This window comes from Humulus lupulus, chromosome X, assembly GCF_963169125.1.
Source record: "Humulus lupulus chromosome X, drHumLupu1.1, whole genome shotgun sequence".
Taxonomy (NCBI): domain Eukaryota; kingdom Viridiplantae; phylum Streptophyta; class Magnoliopsida; order Rosales; family Cannabaceae; genus Humulus; species Humulus lupulus.
In genome coordinates, this window is record NC_084802.1 from 226,256,968 (window position 1) to 226,280,852 (window position 23,885).

The 23,885-nt window shown below is 39.4% G+C and overlaps 1 non-coding gene across 1 annotated transcript; it reads right to left on the minus strand.

Annotated features, from left to right (window-relative positions):
- Positions 1 to 23,066: 23,066 nt before the first annotated feature.
- Positions 23,067 to 23,173, minus strand: LOC133807617 (small nucleolar RNA R71). The gene has a single exon (XR_009879519.1). It is a non-coding gene; the product is annotated as a small nucleolar RNA R71 (small nucleolar RNA).
- Between the last annotated feature and the right edge of the window lie 712 nt (positions 23,174 to 23,885).

Consider the following 23,885-nt stretch of genomic DNA (forward strand, 5'->3'; position numbering starts at 1 on the left):
TTATAATTTTCATGGGTTAAAGTTATGATTTACCCTACCTCGATTAGTAGACAGAGGACCTAGATGGGTTATCATATACTACCATGTGATCTAACCTACCTTGATTAGTAGACAGAAGACCTAGATGGTTTATCACATGCCGTGTTAATGAGTTAATGGCCAATATTGTAGTCCTATATGATATATGTTTTTATAGTCATGTGTTTATATGTTTATGATATAGTCTTATGTTTATGATTTATGATATATGTTGTTAGTAGATTTTCCTTGTTGGGCATTAGGCTCACTCCTTTATTTTTAGCTTGATGCAGGAAAATGAATATGGAAGGCGGAAGGATTCATGGAAACTTGGCTTGTGTGTTAAGGACGAATGGATTGAATGGACTGCGTGTTGATCAAGGTTAAATTTTTTTTTTAGTCTTTTGAATTATGTTTCTTTTGTAACTCTGCACTTATTTTTAAACAATTGATTTAAGTTTATGGTTTATGTTTTTATGTATTAAACAATGGGTACCCATACCGTATTTTATATTTCATATTTTATCTTGTATTTTGCACAATATTTATTTTGGGTTTTTTTAATAAAGTTATGTTATTCTTTATGTATGTTTCCCAAAATAGTAACTATGTCTAGTAGTTTTAATGGTCCAAGGTCTTAGAAATAGTTGGGTCATTACAGAACATTCCTCTTGCTTGGTTTCTTGAGGTCCTAGGAACTTGGAGCATTCAGAATCTAACCCCTCTTTATTCTTTGTTTGCAGTTTTGCATGTCTCAGATCTGTGGCATTGCTCAGATCCGAGCTAAGGTTGACAAGGCCAGGACTGCCTTAAGGGAGGCGCAGGTTGCCTTGGAGGAAGCCCACGCCATGAGGGCCGCCCTAGACAAGACCAACAATGCCCTAAAGACCTTCCAGGAGAATGAGGGAAATTCCAAAGAACAAGCCTTGGAGACAATTCAACAATGGGACTAGATTCAGCTCGAGGTTAACGATCTTAAGTAGAAGCTTATGGATGTTGAAAGTCTCAAGCAGAGGCTTGCAGAGGTCAAAGCCAAGGTACAGGAAGACGTTGTTGAGGCACATAATTCTTTAGAAGAAATGTTCTATCGGGTTTGGGTGTATAACCAAGAAGGAGATTTCTCATTTTGGGACGCAGAAGTTTGGGGGTGCTACCTCGCCATGTTCCAGGACCCGTTATCAAAGGAGCCTGAGGTTACAGCCGAGGCTTCCGGAGCCGTGACAAGGGTAGAGGAGGAAGAGGTGTCATCCCGGGGGCAAGTTATCGGAGCTCAGGGATGAAGGGGGATCACTCATATATACATTTATTTTAGGCCTGGAACCTTTTGTATGTGGGCTCTTTAGGCCGAGACAATTTCCCTTGGGCTTTTAATTCGAGGTCATTTTTACCCTCAATATGATTCACATATTTTGGTATATCTCTAATCGTTTTGTTTACCCCTTTTTCTATCAAGCATTTATGTTTGTGAACCTTCAAAGTCCTTATTCATTCAAATAGTTAATGGGGGTATTTTTTGATCGAGGTATTGCTGCCTGATGGCTCGCCCAGTTAAAATCTGGTCAATGACCTGGTTAATTCCAGGAGCTCAATTGCCTATTTGCGTATACCTGTTGGGGATAAGGCCTTGGACCTGGTTTAGTTCCAGGATTTTTGTACCTAGTTATGTTCTAGGATTTTGCTTATGCTTTGAATTTTCTTAACTTAGTTCGTATTCGGAAATTCTTTGAAAACTCGAGCTTTAAGAAGCCATAGAATAACCAATTTTCCAAATTCTAAGTTGCAAAAATTTTAGCATGCATTTGCTGAATGTTTCAAAGACTTTTCGAGGGTTATATGCCCCCCAAGCGATCAAAATTTATGAATATTCTAGGTCGCTTTTACAAAATGAGCTTGTGATACATCACAAGAATAAGATAAAATGTTGATTCTACGTTTAAATTACATAGCAATCTTGTGTTATTAAAATAGAATGACTTTTATAAATAAGCCTTATACGAAAAAATACTAAAAACATTAAAAGCTAACAAAGTCATCCTATTACTTATAGAATTTTTTTGAGATGTAGAGCATTCCATGTCTGTTGGACCAATTCTCCACTTAACCGAGCTAGTTTGAAGGTTCCTGCACACAAGATTTCCATGATCTGGTAGGGTCCTTCCTAGTTCAGTCCTAATACACAATCTTTAGGATCTTTGTTTGCCAAAACACCCTTCAGAGCACTAAGTCATCCAGCTCGAGTCTACGTCCTTTGAATTTTGAGTTAAAATAGCAAGTAACCCTTTGCTGGTAATGGGCGAGCTGCAATTGAGACTCCTCCTACCACTCTTCAATGAAATACAGGGGCACATTAAGTAGGTCATGATTCTGATTCTAGTTGTAGGTTCTTTGCCAATGCAATGTCATTGATGCCTCCACTGGGAGCATAGCCTCGTTTCCAAAGGACAAAGAGAAGGGTGTGTGTCCAATAGATGTGCAATGTGAGGTCCTGTAGGCCCAGAGCACTTACCGGAGTTGTTCTGGCCATAGCCCTTTAGCATCTTCTAGTCGCTTCTTTAAGCTCGCCTTTAGGGTTTTGTTTACTGCTTCGACCTGCCCATTAGCTTGAGGGTATGCTACTGTGAAGAAACTCTTCATTATGCCGTATTTCTTGCAAAAGGTTGTGAATAGGTCGTTGTCGAATTGAGTCCTGTTACCAGACACAATCTTCTTTGGGAGTCAACAACGACATATGATGTTCTTCGCGACAAGATCTAAGACTCTCTTCGAGGTTATAGTTGCTAGGGGCTTGGCCTCAACCCACTTAGTAAAGTAGTCAATGGCAACAACTGCATAGCAAACTCCTTCCTTTCCATTTGGAAATGAGCTGATTAAGTCAATCCCTCATACAACAAATGGCCAAGGCGGCGAAATCATGGTCATCTCCATGGGTGCTGCACGAGAAATAGTGGCAAAACGCTGGCACTTATTGCACTTTAGGACATACGAGGTCGAGTCCTTCTTGAGTGTAGGCTAGAAGAATCCCTGCCATAATACCTTCAGACCCAAGCTTTTCCCCCCAGCATGGTCTCCACAAAACCCTTCATGTACTTTTCGAAGGATGGTTTGGGCTTCTTGGGGCAGAATACATCGCAGGAGGGGCAATGAATGGCCTCACCTATAGAGATTTCCTTCGACCATAACATACCGTGGGACCGAATAGAATAATTTTTTTGCATTATTTTGATCTTCTGGCAGTTCCCAGTCGTGAGGTACTCGATAATAGGAATCATCCAGGTCGGTTCTGTGCAAATTACTCTGACTTCCACTGACTCTTTCTCGATACTTGGTTGTTCCAAGAATTCTACGGGGACCGCATTTAATGTGTCTGCTTCCTTGGTGGTGGCGAGTCGAGCTAGAGCATCAACATTAGTGTTCTGTTCGTGGGGGACCTGCTCGACGGAATAGAACTCAAATTTAGATAGTTCATCTTTCACCTTAGCTAGAAAAGCTTCCATTTTGATTCCTCAAGCTTGGTACTCCCCTAATACTTTATTAACCACAAGCCGAGAATCACTAAAACATCTAATTGCAATTGGTTTAAGCTCCTTTGCTATCAGAACTCCGACCAATAATTCCTTGTACTCTGCTTCATTGTTTGAGGCGTCGAAACCAAATCTGAGAGCTGTATGGAAGCGATGTCCTTCGAGTGAAATTAAAATTATTCCAGCTCTAGAACCGTTCTTGTTTAACGACCTATCAATAAAGAGTTTCCACAATTCTTGTACATGTTCTCTCATTGGTTCGTCAAGGAACCGTATACATTCAGCCACGAAGTCAGCAATCGTTTGGCCCTCAATCGTTGTTCGTGGTTTGTATAGTATCTCGAATGGACTAAGTTCGATGGTCCACTTTAACAAACATCCCAATGTCTTAGGCTTTTGCATGACCTGCCTTAAAGGTTGATCGGTTAAGACGTGTATAGTGTGGGACTGAAAATACGGCTTGAGTTTTCTTGAAGCCAGGATCAAGCAAAAAGTGAATTTTTCAATTAGAGGATATTTGGATTCAGCTCCCAGAAGCCTCTTGCTCACATAATACACCTGTTTATGTGCTCGATTTTCCTCTCTAACTAAGACAACACTGACTGCGTTTTCTATTACAGCTAGGTATAAGTATAGACCTTCCCCACCAGTTTGTTTGGATAGCATAGGGGGCCCAACTAGATGAGTCTTCGGATCATGAAATTCCTGTTCGCATTCTTCTGTCCTTTCAAATTGTCTATTTCCCATAAGAAATTTGTAGAAGGGAAGACATTTGTCCGTGGATTTTTATACAAATCGGTTTAAGGTAGCGACCTTTCCGGTTAAGCTCTGTACATCAATTCCTAACCTTGGTGAAGGCATTTCTAATAGCGACTTGATCTTTTCTGGGTTTGCCTTGAACCCCCTCACATTTACTATGAAGCCTAAGAACTTCCCCGATGACACCCCAAAGGTACATTTATGGGGGTTCTGCTTCATGTTGTATTCTCTCAGCATGCCAACACATTCCTCCAGATCGGATACATGGTCATTGGCAGTCTTTGACTTGACGAGCATATAATCGACATACACTTCCATGTTTCTCCCGATCTGGTTAACGAACATCTTGTTGACCAGCCTTTGATAAGTTGCACCTGCATTCTTCAACCCGAATGGCATAACTTTGTAACAATATACATTATGCTCGATCATGAAGCTAGTGTGCTCTTGGTCTGCAATGTTCATCGCGATCTAGTTATATCCAGAATACGCGTCCATGAAGGACCTGAGATTGTGACCAGCCGTGGTGTCGACTAGTTGATCAATTCTAGGCAATGGGAAACAATCCTTGGGAAATGCTTTATTAAGGTTGGAGAAATCGATGCAGGTTCTCTGCTTTCCATTAGGCTTCAGGACCAAAATGGGGTTGGCTATCTAGGTTGGATATTTTGCCTCCCTAATGAACCCGCACTTTAATAAGTGAGCTACCTCTTCCTCCAGAGCTTTTCCTCGCTCTTTTCCTAACAACCTACGTTTCTGCGCCTTCACATGTACATTTTTGTCCAGGTTTAATGTGTGCATCATCACACTCGAATTAATTCCTACCATGTCCTCATGCGACCAGACAAAGACGCCAAGATTTCTTCTAAAAAACTCGACCAACTCCTTCTTTCTTTCTGATCCGAGATTTTTGCCAACCTTTACCACTTTTGAAGGTACTTCTAGGTCGAGGATGATTTCCTCTAGCTCCTCTAAAGCCTGGAGCTATGATCTCTCTTCGCCTAATCTCAAATCAATTTCCTTAGGTTGGACGACCTCATTTCTGACTTCCGGAGGTTCTTCCACCTCTTTGACAACTACCATTTCCCGAGGTTCTGTCCCTAATGATACGCATGTCTCCTTTATCTTTTCTATGAGGGTAGGGTCACAGGTTGGTATGTACCCCATCCCTATGAGGTTTTTTCTCTCTCTTTTTATTTTTTTTATTTTTTATTATTAGGCACATATGCACGGGCCCTTTTCTTACACCCCTTATACTTTTGTTGTATATACTTATGTTGTAGATATATGGTTGTCTTCACGCACACATGTCATTGAGTCTTAGTCGGCCCATGGCGTTTAAGCGGTGTTCTAAAGGTACACATAGTGTTGAATTTATCAAGTTGTCGTCCTCCGACTCTAAGGTCGACATTTGCAAACCCTGGGTGTGTGAATGCTCTACCTACAAAGGTTGTCCTACCTTAGGCAAAAGGCATGGGGCCTTGAGAACGAACTCGAATATGTTACTAGTGGCAATGGTTTAGGTTTCTCCCCATGGCATGAAACACATGTCTCCCAACTAAAATCAACCCTTCAGGATTGTATAGCCGAAATCGCCTGCCTAGAGGAAAACCTGCCACTTGAACCTTCTTCTTTCTATGGTGACGAATCCTCAGGCTATGGAGGTCCTGCCCGTGGGGGTGCTGATTGTGATCCACTTGAACCTGAGCTTCTTTCTATGATTTTCACCACGCTTCCTCACCTGTCCCTGGTCGTACGTCATAGGGTCAAGTACTGTGCGGGTAGACATAAGACACGTAGAGAGCCTTCTGGGAGGTTGATGAAGTCAGTCACTCACAAATTGCCCATTGTCTCTGTCCAGGTACCAAACATGCCGAGGGGGGTTTCTAAAAATTCTGAGGGCGTGGGTATCATGTCCACTCTTACCCGTGTTAAGCTTGCCAACATGCTGAAGGCCCACCAACTATCGTCGGATATCAACTTCATCATTCCATCCCACGAGGACCGTGCATCTGAGCCACCCGAGGGGCTCGTTGCTTTCAGTGACTTAATAATCAAATCCGGTGGAGTCTTGCCGCTTCGAACCTTTTTTGTGAAGGTACTCAACTATTTTGAGCTGGCACCCCTCCAACTGTCCCCCAACTCCTGGGTTGTGCTCAGTTGTTTATACGTATTATACAAACAAGTGCACTCTAGAGGGCCTTCCATGAGTGAGGTCCACCATCTTTATACCCTTAGGGCGAACCCAACAACACCCGACTTCTATCAGCTCCAGAAAGTCGTGGCTCTTACAGGGTATCCCCTTGTGGAGGGTTACATTTCCAATAGGGGCTCGTGGAAGAGCGACATCTTCTTCACCAACAACCTGTCCACTCAACATACATGCTTCAACACTTCAAGTAAGCTTATTCCCAACTTGGGTGCATGTATAAGAAATTTCTCTTTTACCCCCTTTTTCTGGTTTATCTAACTATGTTTATTTCTTTTTTCTTGACCACAGGCCTCGATGGGGTTGTCGGCCCTTCCTTGAGTTCATCCGCGCGCGATCGAGTGGCGAAGATCCTGGGTGTGCCGGCCTTGTGCAAACAGGCCTGTGGCCTTTTTACGGAGGGCGATCTTTATTCGTACAAGCTGTTGTCTTTGGATCAAGTTGTTTCCTTATGCTCTATCTCATCCAAATCTACTGTCCTGTGGGTATATGGTGGGGATGAAGACAGTTATGATGAGGAAGCTGATAAATATTACGACAACTCATCGAGTGACCATATGGAAATGGAAGATGAAGTCGAGGTGGAGTCCGGAAATTATTCATGTTTATGGCCCTTGGTTGGGGGGCCCGGGGATGTTGCTGACGATGGACACACTGACGGTGTTACTTCTCAGGTTCTGTCATCGGTGCCTGGTGGCGAGTTTTCTTTCAACACCCATGCTCCCCCCTTCTATCCCGAAGAGGTACTTCATCCTACCTTCTTTTGGTGATGCCTTTCCACCCTTAGGGGGGCGTTTGGGGCAGGCGTCTTCAGGTGCCTCTTTGCCTAAAGAGGTGACTCTGCGCCCCTCTACCCCTTGTGCCTCTACAGATGGATCAGGACCCTCTCGGTCTCCTTTCTTGTATAAGCATGCCTCGACGGGTATACATGCTTCCCCCCGTCGAGCTTATACTTCCGCTTATGGAGGCCATCCTCTGGTGAGCCAGTACGGAGAGGCCATGAACCGTTACATGGGAAACATTCCTGAAGGTGAGTGGGGGTCTATGCATGACATTTCAGATGCCGAGTTGGGTGATGCTTATATGCGAGCCTTTATGCAGGTATTTATCAAAACACTCAATGTATGTTTTTTGGTTTTGATATCGCTTGACCATTGATGTTTTATTTTGTTTCTTATTCCTTACTTAGGCTTCCATTCTGGGTCACCAGCTAGTTCCCTCAAGCTCCTCATCCACACAACGGCTACAACTCGAGCATGAGAGGGCAATGAAGAATCTCTCAATGGTCGAGGCAGAAAATGATAGTTTTTCCACACAGGTCCGTGATTTCGAATGAATAGGTCTTATGAACCCCTTATTCAACAATTCCTGTAGCTGGGTCTTGAGTTCCTTCAACTCTACAGGTGCCATTTGGTAGGGTGCTTTGGATATTGGTGTTGTTTTTGGTTCAAGTTCGATCACGAATTTGATTTCTATGTCAGGGGTAAACCTAGTAAATCCTTGGGAAACTGTTCCAAAAACTCACAAACGATGTGGACATTTTCTAGTTCCAACTATATCTCCTTAGATTTATCTACCACACTTTCCAAATATGCTGAACACCCATGCTGCATCATATTTCGAGCTTCCAGTGTCAATATAATGGGTGTACGAAAACCCGCCACTTCTCCCTTAAAAGAAAGAGTTCTCCCTCCTCTGGTCTGAACTCTACAGTCTTTTGCCGACAGTCTATCATCGATCCATATTTGGATAACCAATCCATGCCAAGTATGGCATCATAGTCTTGTATGTCTAACTCTATGAGGTCTACCGGACACTCTCTGCCCTCTACTATTATAGATGTTGACTGTAACCACCTAATTGACAACATAATGTCTCTTGATGGTAACATTGTACTAAAACTATGCTCAAACATTTTACAAGGAATACCCAACATAAGAGTGAGTCACTCCAGAATCAATAAGGACTCTACATATCATACCAGAAATAGGGAGTTGACCTGTGACAACAGTGTTACTATTGGCTGCTTCCTTTTGGGTCAATGAAAAAACCTTCGCTTGCACTAGGTTGTTATTACTGCCCTGCCCTTCTTTCCACTATGGGAAATCCTTCTTGAGATGGCTTACCTGGCCGCACTTGTAACATTTGTTAGTGTCAGCCTGACATTCTCCCAAGTGTCTTCCCGAGCATTTAGGGCAGTTAGGGTGCTCAACTTTGTTATTTTGGTGATTTCTGCTATTACAATCATTGTTGTGACTATTACGGTTGTTGTGGTGGTTATGATTGTTGTGATTATTGCTATTTGTGGCCAGGGGTCTAGGCCTCTTGTCATTGCCACTGCTCTCCCCTTCACGGACCTTCCTCTTATTTCTCACATGGAAGCCCTTGTTTTTGTGGGCCTCCCTTCTTGCAGCACTGCCCTTCCATATATGGTCCTCTAAGTATTCTGTTTCAAGTGCCTTATCTAACACCTCAACATAACTAACCACCTCAGTACTAGTCATGTTGACATCTCTAGCAATCATTGGCTTAACTCCCTGCATAAACCTTTGGACCCGCATGGCTTCAATTGGTACTATCTCACATGCAAACCTAGCGAACCTGTCAAACATCAGTGCATAGTCAGTAACAGAAAGGTTCCCTTGAACCAAAGTCACGAATTCGTCCACCCTAGTTGCCAATACAGGTACACTGTAGTACTTCTTGCCAAATGCCTGAACAAAGTTTGCCCAAGTAATAGTATTCAAGTCACGAGTCTACTTCACCATATCCCATCATATTCTTGCGACCAACTTGAGTAGGTGAGTTGCACATGAAACCCTCTGATGGTCGTTCAACTCCATGTGATCAAAGATGGCTTCTACTGACTTCAACCAGTCTGCTACCACCATAGGGTCTGCTTTCCCTTCACAACTAGGTGGGGCTTGCTTTCTAAAACACTCATAAATTGGCTCAAACCCATAAGCCATAGGCAGTGGTAAAGGTTAAGGTACTGGAGGCTCAGGCTATGCCATTGGTACCTAGGGCGCTTAGGGTACCTGCCTGGATTGAGCCAACTCCTCATCCCTCTATCTCAACTGTTCCCTCAACCTCGCTAGTGCCCCCGATTATTTCCACATCTCCGAGGATATCTTCAGCTATGACTCAGGGGATGAGTCCACGATGGAGGACTAGAGTCATTTTCCAAATATTTGACCCATTAGTACTATTTAAATAAAATAGGACTCCTTTTTTAGACCTTTTGGATATTTCTAAATATTTTGGCTATTTTGGGATATTTTGGACGATTTGGATATTTTGGTTATGATTTGATGTTTTGGGTGATTATGGATATTTTCGTAAATTCTACATTTATTTCTTTTTCCTTCTTTGCAACTTTGGATGTTAAATGGATATGAGCATGCATGACCTCCTTTGCAATTAAACTCTTAAGTAATTAACCACTATACGAATTATCTTTTCTCATGATGGTTTCTTTTGTGCCTTAGAATATTCGTGACTTCACTCCGCGACTTCTACCCCTTCCCGCGAATTATCTTCTCTCATGATGGTTTCCCCTGTCAACAAGAACAAGGCCTTCCAAGAGGGCAATAAGAGGAAGGCTCAAGAGGGGCAGGGCAGTGGCATTGAAAAGAGGTTTAGAACCACAACTCCAAACAGTAACAACCACAACAATCGTAACAACCATAACAATCACAAAGTCACAACAATGTTCATAACTGTTGAAACTATCAAAACCACAAAGTTGAGTACCCCGACTGTCCTAAATGCTCACGCCGATATTTATGGAAATGTACGGAAGGCACAAACAAGTGCTATAAGTGCAGTCAGACAGGTCACCTGAAGAAGGATTACCCACAGTGGAAGGCAGGAGCTGGGCAAGGCAACGATGGCAACCTAGTTCCAGCTAGAGTCTTTGCTTTAACTCCAAGAGAGGTGGCCAACAATAATACCATTGTCACAGGTCAGCTCTCTATTTCTGATATGATGTGTAAAGTCCTCATTAATTCTAGAGAAACTCATTCCTATGTTGCTGTATATGTAATTGATAAACTGGGATTTCCTCATAAACTCTTTAAGAATAGTTTTAGTACATTGTTACAATCAGGAGAGATTATGTTGTCATCTAGGTGGTTACAATCAGTGTCAATAGTTGTTGAGGGCAGGGAATGTCCAACAGACCTCATAGAATTCAAGATGTCGGATTATGATGTGATTCTTGGCATGGACTGGTTAACCAAGTTTGGAGCTACTATAGACTGTAGAAGGAAAATAATGGAGTTCAAACCAGATGAAGGTGAATCCTTCTCTTTCAAGGAAGAACTGACGGGATTTTGAACGCCTATCATATCAACATTAGATGCCCAAAACATGATGCATCATGGTTGTTCAACATACTTGGAAAGTGTTGTAGATAAATTCAGAGAGATCGAAGTGAGACCAGAAGATGTTCACATAGTTTGCGAGTTTCCAGAAGTGTTTCCTGAGGACTTACCAAGTTTACCCCCAGAAAGAGAAATTGAATTTGTTATCGAACTTACACTAGAAACAACATGATATCCAATGAACCTTACCGAATGACACCTGTAGAGTTGAAGAAACTTAAGAACCAGTTACAGGAGTTGTTAGACAAAGGTTTCATTCGACCTAGTCATTTGCCATGGGGGGCACTTGTACTGTTTGTGAAGAAGAAGGATGGGAGCATGAGCATGTGCATCGATTACTGAGAACTCAATAAGGTCATAATAAAGAACAAGTATCCTTTGCCTAGGATAAACGAGCTTTTTGACCAATTGCAAAGGGTGACAGTGTTCTCTATGATTGATCTGCGATCCAAGTACCATCAGTTAAAAGTGAAGGAGGGAGATATTCCTAAAACAACATTCAGAACTCGCTATGGGCACTACGAGTTCTTAGTAATGTATTTTGAACTCACTAATGCCCCAATGAAATTCATGGACATGATGAATAGAGTGTTTAAGGACTTCTTGGATAAATTTGTAGTTGTGTTTATAGACGATATCATTATTTACTCAAAGACTAAGGAGGAACATGAAGAGTACTTGAGGTTGACGCTGAATAGACTACAAGAGCATCAGCTTTATGGTAAGTTCTCCAAGTGTGATTTTTTTTTGGAGCAAGTGACTTTCCTAGGGCATATTGTGTCCAAGAATGGAATAGCAATGGACCCAACAAAGATCGAGGCAATTAGAGACTGGACATAACCCTAGAATTCCTTAGAGGTTCGAAGCTTCTTAGGATTAGCAAGTTACTATCAGAAATTTGTCGAGGGTTTCTCCAAGATTGCCACACCCTTTACCAACCTGACCCGCAAACACCAAAAATTCACAAGGATAAAGAAGTGTGAAGAGAGTTTTCAGACTACGAAGGATAAGCTAATCTCTTCACTAATCCTTTGTGTTCCCACTGAAGGAGAAAAGTTTGTGGTGTATTGTGATGCGTGCAAGAATGGCATAGGATGCGTATTAATGCAAACTTGGAAGGTAGTAGGTTATGCCTCAAGATAGCTCAAGGATTATGAACAGAGGTATCCTACCCATGATCTAGAGCTGGCTTAGGATGCATATTTTGCACTCAAGATATGGAGACACCACTTATACAGAGATAAGTGCAATATTTACACCGATCATAAAAGTCAGAAGTACTTCTTCACCCAGAAAGAGTTGAATATGAGACAACGAAGGTGGTTAGAACCAGTAAAGGATTATGATTGCGAGATTCTATACCATCCAGGAAAGGTCAATGTGGTGACCAATTCATTAAGTAGGCGAGAACATGGAAGTGTCTCAGCTTTGAGTACAATAGAGGCACCTCTACAGAAGGAGATTATTAGTGCTGGAATTGAGTTGGTAACAAGAGACCTAACAAACCTCACTCTACAGTCCTCCCTCCTGGAACATATTTGAGAAGGGTAGAAGGTAGATGAAGCCCTAATGAAACAAGTGGCTCTGGTACAAGAAAATTGTAGTGGCGACTTTTCTATGTCCAAAGGAGGGTTGTTGCGATACAAGGATTGGATATGTATGCCTAATAATGATGAAATTAGGACAAGTATTATGAAATAGGTGTATACAACACCCTATTCCTTGCATCCGAGATATACCAAGATCTTAAGACATTGTATTGGTGTCTTGGAATGAAGAAATATATTGCTGAGTTTGTCCCTTGATGTCTGACATGTCAGCAAGTGAAGACAGAGCACTGAAGACTAGTCAGGTTACTACAACAACTCCATATTCTAGAATAGAAGTGGGAAGACATAGCAATGAATTTTGTGGTAGGGTTACCTTGGACCACAAAATAACATGACTATGACTTGCTAATAGTGGATAGACTCCCTAATTCGGCCCATTTCATACAAGTTAGGACTAACTATTCAATGGACCAGTACGCAAAGTAGTATGGTAGTGAAATCGTGAGACTTCATGGGGTACCAAAGTCGAATATCTCTGACACAGGGTCAATATTTACATCAAACTTTTGGAATGGATTGCAGAGAGTAATGTGTACAAGATTGAAATTTAGTACCATTTTTCACTCTCAGACTGATGGACAGTCTGAAAGGACCATTCACATTTTAGATGATATGTTGTGCTTTTGACTTTTCAGAGTCTTGGAGTCGATACTTACCCCTGATGGAGTTTTGATCGGTAAAATATGCGCGCAAGTGTACGTGGTTGTATCAAGTAATAAATTCTGTAAGAACGAATATCGTCCCACAGAGACTATTAACCAATTACTAATAATCGCTTTTCAATTTCTATTTGGTGATTAAAATTGAAATGAATAATTATAAATTACAAATACAATTTAAATAAATGTAAACAGAACAGTAAATCAAAAGATAAAATCAATAAAAAAAAAACCTAGGGAATTAATTTCATCAGCTTTTTATTCTATTAATTTTAGTGATCAGTTCTAAATCTCTTCTTCTTATTCTAATAGCAGGTTAACAAAAATCGATTCCTAATCTTTTTTCAAGATATAAGATCTCAATCTATCTACAAGTTTTCTATATCTCTGTGATAAAATTAAACACATAGTAGGCATTAAGAATGGTAACCTAATTGCTACACAAGTCATACAAGTACTATCGTCCAATATGTAACCTATGTCTATATAACGATAGCATATTCCATTCGCATCTTTCGAGTTTTGAATCAAAATCATAAATCAAGCAAATAGTGATCAAGTATTTATTAGCATTAGGCAAACATCATATAGATTAGAATAAAGAAGAAGTATCAATAAAACATCATAATAAAATTAAATCGAAATTCAAGCGACTACATTAACCCCTAGATACAGGATTTAGTTAATATCAAACATGACTAAAACAAAAGAATAATTATTCATACTCATAAAATTTAAAAGCTTGAAGAAGAAATAAAAATATGAAATTGCATAAAAATAATGTCTCAGAATCAAATTTTCTCTCAAATTCGTAATAAAAATATCTAACCTAATTCCTTTAAAACCTAAAGTCTGAACTTATATATATATATATATATAAAAAATGAATTCCTCTTTGTTGGCAAGGTGGGCCGAAACTTGGCCTTTCTTAAGTCGTGGCCCGTGTCTGTTCAAAGGCCTTTCAGCATCTGTTTGGGTCATCAGGCGCCGCGATCCTCTTCACCCAAGTCGCGGCCTGCATCTTTTTAGCATCATGACTCTATTGACCAAGTTGTGACCCTTATACTCTCACCAGATTAGGCAGGCTCTGACTTTGCTGAACCACGACTTGCTCAACCAAGTTGCGACCCTAATTCCTCTTATCCCCAATTTTCACTTTTAAGCCATTTTCTTCACCTCAAATCTTCTCGACTTCTCTCAGATGATAAGAACTCATGCCAAATGACTCCAAACATCATAAAATTTTCCATTTTGTCCACCAACCTCGCTTTTTTCCATTCCATCCTGCGATTAATAGCAAAAACCTAAAAACAAAACAAACACAAGCATAATACTGTACAAAACATGCAAATAGACTCAAAACCAGTATAAAAAAATACTCTAAAATGAACCTAAAATGAACTTATCAAACTCCCCCAAACATAATCTTTGCTCGCCCTCGAGTAAAGAATCTAACTAGTCTCAAACCTAAGCAAACCAAGTTGACATAACTAACCTATTCCAACATTCAAAGCTGATATGCACATATAATTCTCAGGAAAGAAACAAGCTAATTAAAATATTAATCTAGATTTTCAGTCAAAATACTTCACCCCTTCATTGCAATCTATTAACACCAAAGTTCATTTACTCATAACTTGCAAATAAAACAATTGAACCACTTTATGCACAAACTAACCACATAACTAAGTTATTCCATATGCCTGCATTACTTACTATTCTCCATTAATATAAACAAATGCACAAATAATAATCAATAGGACTTTACAAAGGTTGTAATAGAAGGCTTAGGTATAGTTAGATAAAAAAAAACATTTTAGTTAATCATACCACAAGCATTCCATCTAAACAAACTTTCCCAACAATTTCAAACCACTTATCCCTTGTTACCCCTTTTTATTTTCAATGATTGTGCAAATTATGCAAAACCAACTCATTTTTTTTCAATATTACACTCCCCCAAACTTAGATTTTTCAATAGATAATTGTTTGGGAGTGTAGTCATTTTTCACTTTTTTTTTTATTTTCTTTGAACTTTTCTCAATCACAATTTTTTTTTTGAATAACACATGATACATAGCATCCCATTACACATTCACACCCCACACATAATAGTTTTCATGCTCATGGTATGGGTCAAAATAATAAATGGTAATCAAATTCACAGCTAGGCTAACAAATATGTGTTGACAAGAAAAGGCTCAAAAAGGCTAAAGATAAAATTTAATAGGTTTAGCTTGAAAGACACAACCAGTCCAAAAATTGCCTATATCATTTTCCTAAATGTGCATTGTTTCAAATTTCATCTCAAATAGTAAGCAAACAGGTTCTAGAATTTTTTTCAATCTTTTTCAATCCACAATCCAAATTAGACGAGCATAAAATAACTAAATTATAACATTTTCAAATCATGAGCAATAGATCTCTAATGTCGACAGATCACAGTGAAAAAAAAAAAAAAGTATTCTAACCAAACACACAGATTGTTTCATAAGCACATCAACTTTTTCTTTGGATTATACATCATAACAGTCAATCACATCAAAATGGAAATTATCATCAACTTAGTCAAAATCCTAAAACATGACTCAATACAAACTAACTAGCAAACCAAACTAAAAAACACATCAAACTAAATATAAATCCCTACCCCAAACTTAAAACTTAACATTTTCCCCAATGTTATAAGAGAAGTGAAGGAAAAGAAAACTTACCTCGCTGTGAATCTCACAATGGTGGTGGGTCTTGGATAGGATTCCATGGTGGTGGATAAGGAAAATATGGCTTGTCCTCCTCTTGATTAGACCATCGGTAAATGACAGGCCTTACCAAACACCATTCGATACGGAGACATATCGATCGGAATGTGCGATATGCCCAAAGTGAATCATCAAGCCTTTTCGATCAATCCTTCCTTGATGTATTTATAGCATTTTCCAGGATACTCTTAATCTCCCGATTTGACACTTCTGCTTAACCATTTGTAAGTGGATGGTAAAACAAAGCCTTTTGATGATGAACTCCGTAACGAGCACATAAAGCAGTGAATGACTTGCTGCAGAAGTGATTTCCTCTGTCACTAATAATTTCTCTTGGAGTATCGAACCGGGTAAAAATATTTTTGTGAATGAATGTAGTACCTCTTTACCGTCACAAGTAGGAGTTGCTACAACTTCCACCCATTTAGATACATAGTCCACCGCAAGAAGAATGTACTTGTTATTATAAGATGACGGGAAAGGTCCCATAGAGTCTATTCCCCACACATCGAACAACTCAACTTCAAGAATTCCAGTCATCGGCATTTGATCTCTTCTTGATATGTTACCAGTTCTTTGGCAACGATCACAACTCTTTACAAAGGCACTAGCATCTATAAATAGCGTAGGCCAATAAAACCCACATTGCAGAACTTTTGCTGCTGTCCTTGTTCCACCAAAGTGACCGCCACGATGAAAAGTAAGGCAATGAGTAAGAATGGAAACCATCTCCTCTTCTGGGACACATCTTCTAATTATTTGATCAGCATAATGACGAAAGAGAATGGACTCATCCCAATAATAACATTTGACTTACGAATAAAACTTCTTAAGTTTCTGCCATGACATGTTCGGAGGCACAACTTTAGCTACCAAAGTATTGAAGGCACGTCGACAATCATCATCAATATTAAACTATACTCCATTCATTAATAGTGCGGACATGGGTTTAGAAATCTTGGAGAAATCTTTAATAAATCTCCTATAAAATCTAGCATGTCCAAGATAACTCTGAACACCCATTACTGAAATTGGAGGAGGCAAGTTCTCAATATTTGATATCTTTGAATGATCTACCACTATGCCTTTGCTTGAAATCTTATGGCCCAAAACAATTCATTCACTCACCATGAAGTGACATTTTCCCCAATTCAGGACCAAATTAGATTCTTCACATCTTTTTAACACATTCTCCAAATTCTTTAAACATATATCAAATGAGGAGCCAAAGACTGAGAAATCATCCATAAATATTTCAATGCTCTTTTCCACCATATCATAAAATAGTGACATCATGCATCGTTGAAAAGTAGAAGGAGGATTGCATAATCCAAATGGCATTTTACGAAAAGCAAACGTACCATAAGGACAAGTGATAGTCGTTTTCTCTTGGTCTTCGGGAGCAATAGGTATTTGATGATAACCGAAGTACCCATCTAGGAAGCAATAGAAATGATGGCTCGACAATCTGTCAAGCATTTGATCAACAAAAGGAAATGGGAAGTAGTCTTTCCTTGTTGCGTTGTTTAATTTCTGGTAATAAGTACAAATTCTCCACCCCGTCATTGTACGAGTTGGAATTAACTCATTGTTTTAATTTTTGACTACCGTCATTCCACCTTTTTTCGGAACCACTTGTACTGGGCTTACCCACGAACTATCCGAGATTGGATAGATAACACCAACATCTAACCACTTCAAAATTTCTTTCCGAACGACCTCTTTTATAGTGGGATTTAACCTCCTTTGAGCATCAATGCTAGGCTTGGTGTCCTTTTCCATTAGAATACGGTGCATAATAGTAGAGGGACTAATACCTTTTATATCAGCTAAGGTCCAACCAATGGCCAATTTATGAGGTCAAAGCACTCTTAATCATTTTTCCACTTCAACAGTAGATAATGAAGTTGAAATAATAACCGAGAGAGTGTAATTATTACCCAAATAAGCGTACTTCAGATGTTCCAGTAAAGTCTTCAATCAAGTACTGGTGGCTTCTCGATAGATGGTAGTGGTCTCTCGGGCCCTTGTCCAAGTTCCTCATATTTCTTCTTATAAACAGGTCCAGCGGAATTTAACCAATTTATATATTCAATGACCTCAGTGTCATCACATGTTGGAAAAAAATTCAGAGCATGCATCGAAATTGGCGTGGTGGGCCCATTGTATAAGGAACAACAACAATCAACTTTTTTCATTAATCATATAAACAATTTATATGACCAATAAAACAATCTGAAACATTAACATACAATATTATTAATCATGCAACAAATATATAAATAAAAAATATATTTATATATAACATATAAATACACAAAAAATCAAGAACATAAACAATTACCTCTTGAAGCCTATCAAGTGTCCTTGAGTCTTTTTGTATATTTTTAGATCTTCATATCCAAAGCTTTGAGCACTCAAACCATGATCTTCCAGAGTGTTCTCTACACCTCAAGATGTGTGTGGGCACATAGAGAACTTGGTTTTGTATTTTTAGGAATCACAAGTATTTCTCAACACATGAGAACTTGGATTATGGTCTGAGAATGACTAGAATAAAGAAAAAGAAAAAAGACTCTTTTTTTCTGACAAGAATTCTTAAATTCTCTTTGACTTATGTTTTTCTTTCTATTGTGTGTACTATCAAATGTTATTTCTTCTCTTTATTCTATATCATATATATAGAGATAATTCTATTACCTTATTATTCCTAATAATAATAGTAGTATAATAACATATCATAATGATGATAGGAATTGATTTAGGTAAATATCTAACATACCAAATTTGAAAAAACTATTTTCAAATTATCAATTAATTAAATAAATAAAATAAAAATAACAGTGATACAATATCAGTATATTGATACACGCATGACACAGTCTAATTTGAAAATAGTGTCATGCGTGGGCTGCAATATCCATTTCAAGGATATTGCATTTTTCTTTTGTTTAATCATCTAATTAAAATTAATCCACAAAATAAGTTATTTATCTTTTTATGGAAAAGATGACAACCATATTTTTAGGAAACTCATAAACGATTTGGACATTTTGTAGTTTCAACTCTATCTTTTTGGATTTATCCACCACACTAGCCAGATATGACGAATACCCATGCTGCATCATATTCTGAGCTTCCAATGTCGATATTATGGGTGTACGAAAACCCGCCACTTCTCCTTTAAAAGAAAAGAGTTCTCCTTATTCTGGTCTGAACTCCACGGTCTTTTTCCAACAGTCAATCGTCACTCCATGTTTGGATAACCAATCCATGCTAAGTATGACATCATAGACCGGTATGTCTAATTCTATAAGATCTGACGGGCACTCCCTGCCCTCTATTGTTATAGGTTCTGACTGTAACCACCTAGTTGACAACATCATGTCTCCTAACGATAACATTGTAGTAAAACTATGCTCAAACAGTTTACAAGGCATACCCAATTTATCAATCATATTCATAGGGAGCTGACCTGTGACCACGGTGTTACTATTTTCTATTTCCTTTTGGGTCAATGCAAAAACCCTTGCTAGCACTAGGTTGCTGTTATTGCCCTGCCTCACTTTCCACGGCGGGCAATCTTTCTTTAGATGGTCTGCCTAACTGCACTTGTAACATTTGTTGGTGCGGGCTTGACATTCTCCCACGTGTCATCGCTAGCATTTAGTATAGTTGGGTGCTCAACTCTGTTGTTCTGGTGATTTCCGATGTTACGATCATTATTGTGACTCTTGCAGTTGTTTTGGTGGTTATGATTATTGTGATTGTTGTTATTTTTGGTCAAGGGTCTAGGTCTCTTGTCAGTGCCACTACTCTGCCCTTCATTAGCCTTCCTCTTATTGCCCTCATGGAATCCCTTGTTTATGTTGGCCTCCCATCTGGCAGCACTATCCTTCCATATACGGTCCACCAAGTATTCCGCTTTGCGTGCCTTATCTAATACCTTAGCATAACTGAAAACTTCAGCGCTGGTCATCTTGACATCTCTAGCAATCATTGGCTTAAGTATTTTCATAAACCTTTTGACTTGTATGGCTTCGGTTGGTACTACTTCAGGTACGAATCTAGCCAACCTATCAAACTTTTGTGCATAGTCGGTAACAGGGAGGTTCCCCTCAACCAAGGTTACGAACTCATCCACCCTGGTTGCCAATACAATTGCATTGTAGTTCTTCTTGCCAAATGTTTGAATAAATTCTTCCCAGGTCATAGTATTCAGGTCCAAATTGAGTAGGTGGGCTGTACATGAAATTCTTTGGAGATCGCTCAACTCCATGTGATAAAAGATGGCCTCTACTGGTCTCAACCAATCCTCTTCCACCATAGGGTCAGCTTTCCCTTCGAAGCTAGATGGGGCTTGCTTTCTGAAGCGATCATAGCCTGGCTCAAAACTATAAGCCATAGGCAGTAGTGCAGGTGGTGGTACTGGAGGCTCAAGCTGTGCCACTAGAACTTGGGGCACTTGCCTGGCTTGAATCAACTTCTGATCTCTCTATCTTAGTTGCTCTCTCAACCTTTTTATCTCTGCAGCCAAATCCACAGTCGGTGTAGCTGGGGCTGCTGGTTGGGCTTGTGGCATTCCCAAATCAGGAATTGCTAAGGCGTTAGACCTTGTGGAGACACCTCTTCCTCGGCCTCTCCCTCAACACTTGCCTCATCTTCCTCTTGTTGACATTATGAGATTTTAAGGCACCAAAATAAAATCACAAGGGAGGATAAATAGCATAATGGTTTGGTTTTAATAGATATTCACAAAAATTGTAACATATTCCATATCCACACCACTTAGATTTTGCAAGAGAAAAATTATTAAACCATAACACTCCAAGTTTGTTAAAAAATTATTCCCAAAATTCAAACATCCCATAAAGTGCTTAATAACTATAATGAAGTCCATGAATTCTTAAAGATTCTTAAGAAAAATCCCATCTTATTCGTTAACATTTTATTTAAAGAAAATGCGAGACACACTCTAGTCCTCAACCGTGGACTCGTCCCCTGAGTTGTAGTTAAAGACGTCCTCTGAAATGTGGAAGTAATTAGGAGCGTTCGCCAACAACCTCATCCAGCGCTGTTGAGTCTAGTTTATGTCATGTTTAGGTGGTGTTTTAGATAGTCTTTTCTTTCATTTAGTGCGAGTTTATGCTTTTGTTTGTTTGTTTTGCAGTTTTTGTGAATAACAGGAAGATTTGAGTACTTGGAGGAAAAATGTCCAAAAAGATAAGAAATATCCAAGTTTTGGTAATATTTTTGACAAAGGATGGATCTCGATATGATTTGGAGGCGTTGGTGTTTTTGCGGGCTTAAAAATGCAAGAATTGAGAAATGTCTTAAGGGCTGCGACATGAGTGCTTTGGAGCCGCGGATAGCCCTTTAAACAGAACCTATGTTTCGGAGGAGAAACTTGAGTTGCAGCATGGCTAAGGAGGGCCGCAGCATAGAAGAGCCAAATCCCATAAATCAGAGACACGGGCCGCGACATGGCTTTGCGAGAGCCGCGGGTCAGAAGTGCAGATCCTCGTGAATTTGGGACATGGGTCGCGGCATGGTGCGTGTAGAGCCACGGCCCGCCTCTTCTAAAATTGAAAAAAAGTTTGGTTTTATAAGAAAAAGAAAGAAGCGAAAAGGGGTATCGAAGGGGAGAGTCTTGGAGGCTGAAGAAGGCTTGGAGAATTCTCAATTGTTGACGGTTCATCTATTTCTTTATGTTATTTTTAAATTTCTTTGTAATTAGAATTACAATTATGAATTAATTTTATGTTTAGGATTTTTAATTGAATCACTTGAATCCCTATTATGAACTAATGCAATTTCAATTTTCTTCTTCATCTCTTTTCAATTCCTTATAGCCTGTACTCATTGATTGATTATTGATTGGCCCTCTATAGTCATTATCTATATGTTTTTGAATCAAAATATGAGAAGTGCGATTTGAATTTGCTTTGGTTATACTGGACACAATTCTAATTTAGAACGAGAGTATCTAGATTAATTGTGTAAATATTTATTGAGTTGTTAAGATTAATGCTGCCTTTGTGATTCAATTTACCATAGAAATATAGGAAATTGTCACTTAGGTTGAGTTTATAATTCATAAAATGATTATAAGCTGCTTTTTTCAACTCGTTAATTGAAATAGATAAAAAGAAGAATTTAGTACTTTGTATTAGGGAATAATAGGGAGGATAGTTGATGAGATTAAATATCCTAATTACTCTTTCATTGTTTTAATCTAAGGTTTTGGTATTACTCATTATTTTATTTAATCTTTAATTATTGTTTCTGCACTTTATATTTTCTTTTGCTTTGTCTACAAGAATCGAAAGTCTAATCGACCAAATAGAGAAAAAGATTAATTGGCTGGTAATTGGAGATTCAGCCCTTGAGGACGATACTTGGTTTTACCAAGATTATTACTAAATTGTGATACGTGCACTTGCGTAGTTATAAAATTTCGCAACAAGTTTTTGGCGTCGTTGTCGGGGACTGAAAAACTATCAATGTCAGTCTAATTGATTTTATTTCTAATTTGGTTATTTTTGTCTTGTTTCTAATTTGTTTCAGCTGCGTTCCTTTGTAAATTTCAGGTGGTTGTGTTATATGCGTAGCAGAAGAGGGGCAGGTAGTCTTGTTCCTGTAAATCCTGAAGTTGAGAAGACGTGCAAACAAAACAGAAGAAACAAGAGGTTGGCTCATCAAACGGTAGAGATGGCACAAAATGAGAGGAATAATGAGGTTCCTGAAGTTCTTCAACATCCAGTTCAGAATGTTGCTGCCAGGAGTCTGAGAGACTATGTACTGCCCACTATAACGGGAGTACATAACTGTATAAGACCGTCGGCTGTGGAGGCTAATAATTTTTATATTAAGCTGGCAATTTTGCAAATGATGCAATCCACTGTTCAATTTGGTGATTTGCCTTCTGAAGACCCCCATATGCATTTGGCAAATTTCTTGGAGTTGTGCGACACTTTCAAGTACAATGGGGTCAGCGATGATGCTATAAGGTTGAGACTCTTCCCATTTTCTCTGCGGGAAAGAGCTAAGAGCTAGCTTAATTCGCTTCAGGAAAATTCTATCAATACTTGGCAAGACCTTGCTTAGAAATTTTTGGCTAAGTTTTTCCCTCCCTCGAAGGCTGCTAAATTGAGGGAAGAAATTAATAACTTTTATCAGATGGATGGAGAGTCATTATATGATACGTGGGAGCGTTTCAAGGAGTTATTGAGGAAATGCCCCCACCATGGTATAGAGAAGTGAATGCTGGTTCACAATTTTTATAACGGGTTGTGTGGTACAACAAGAATGATTATTGATGTTGCAGCTAGTGGGGCATTCATGAGTAAGAGTGCCAATGAAGCATATGAGATGCTAGAGGACATGGCCACAAATAATCATCAGTGGTCTGGGGAGAGGTCAACTGGGGTCAGGAAGGTAGCTGGGGTGCATGAACTTGATGCAATTACTGCTCTGACAGCACAAGTGGCTTCCTTGACAAAACAATTACAGCAGAGCATTGTATCTGCTAATGCGGTTCAGATGACAGATAGGTGTGAAATTTGTGGTGGTCCTCACTCTATTGATTAGTGTCAGGCTAGCAGTAGTAATAAAATTCCTATGGATCATGCTCAGGTTCAAGCTGTGGGAAATTTTCAGAGGCCATTCAATAATCCATTCTCCAACACTTACAATCCTGGGTGGAGAAATCATCCTAATTTTTCTTGGAGGAACAATCAGGGCCAGCAACCTCAGTTTCAGGGCCAGTTTCAGCAGAATAGGCCTCAGCAACCAATGCATCAAGCCTCTTCAACACAACAGCCTAGGCCTCAACAACTAATGAATCAAGCTCCACCAAATAGGCCTAATGAATTTCAAGCTGCATTATTGACCCTCACCAACACTCAAACTCAGTTCATGACAGAGACTAGATCTTCTATCAGAAATCTGGAAACACAAGTGGGG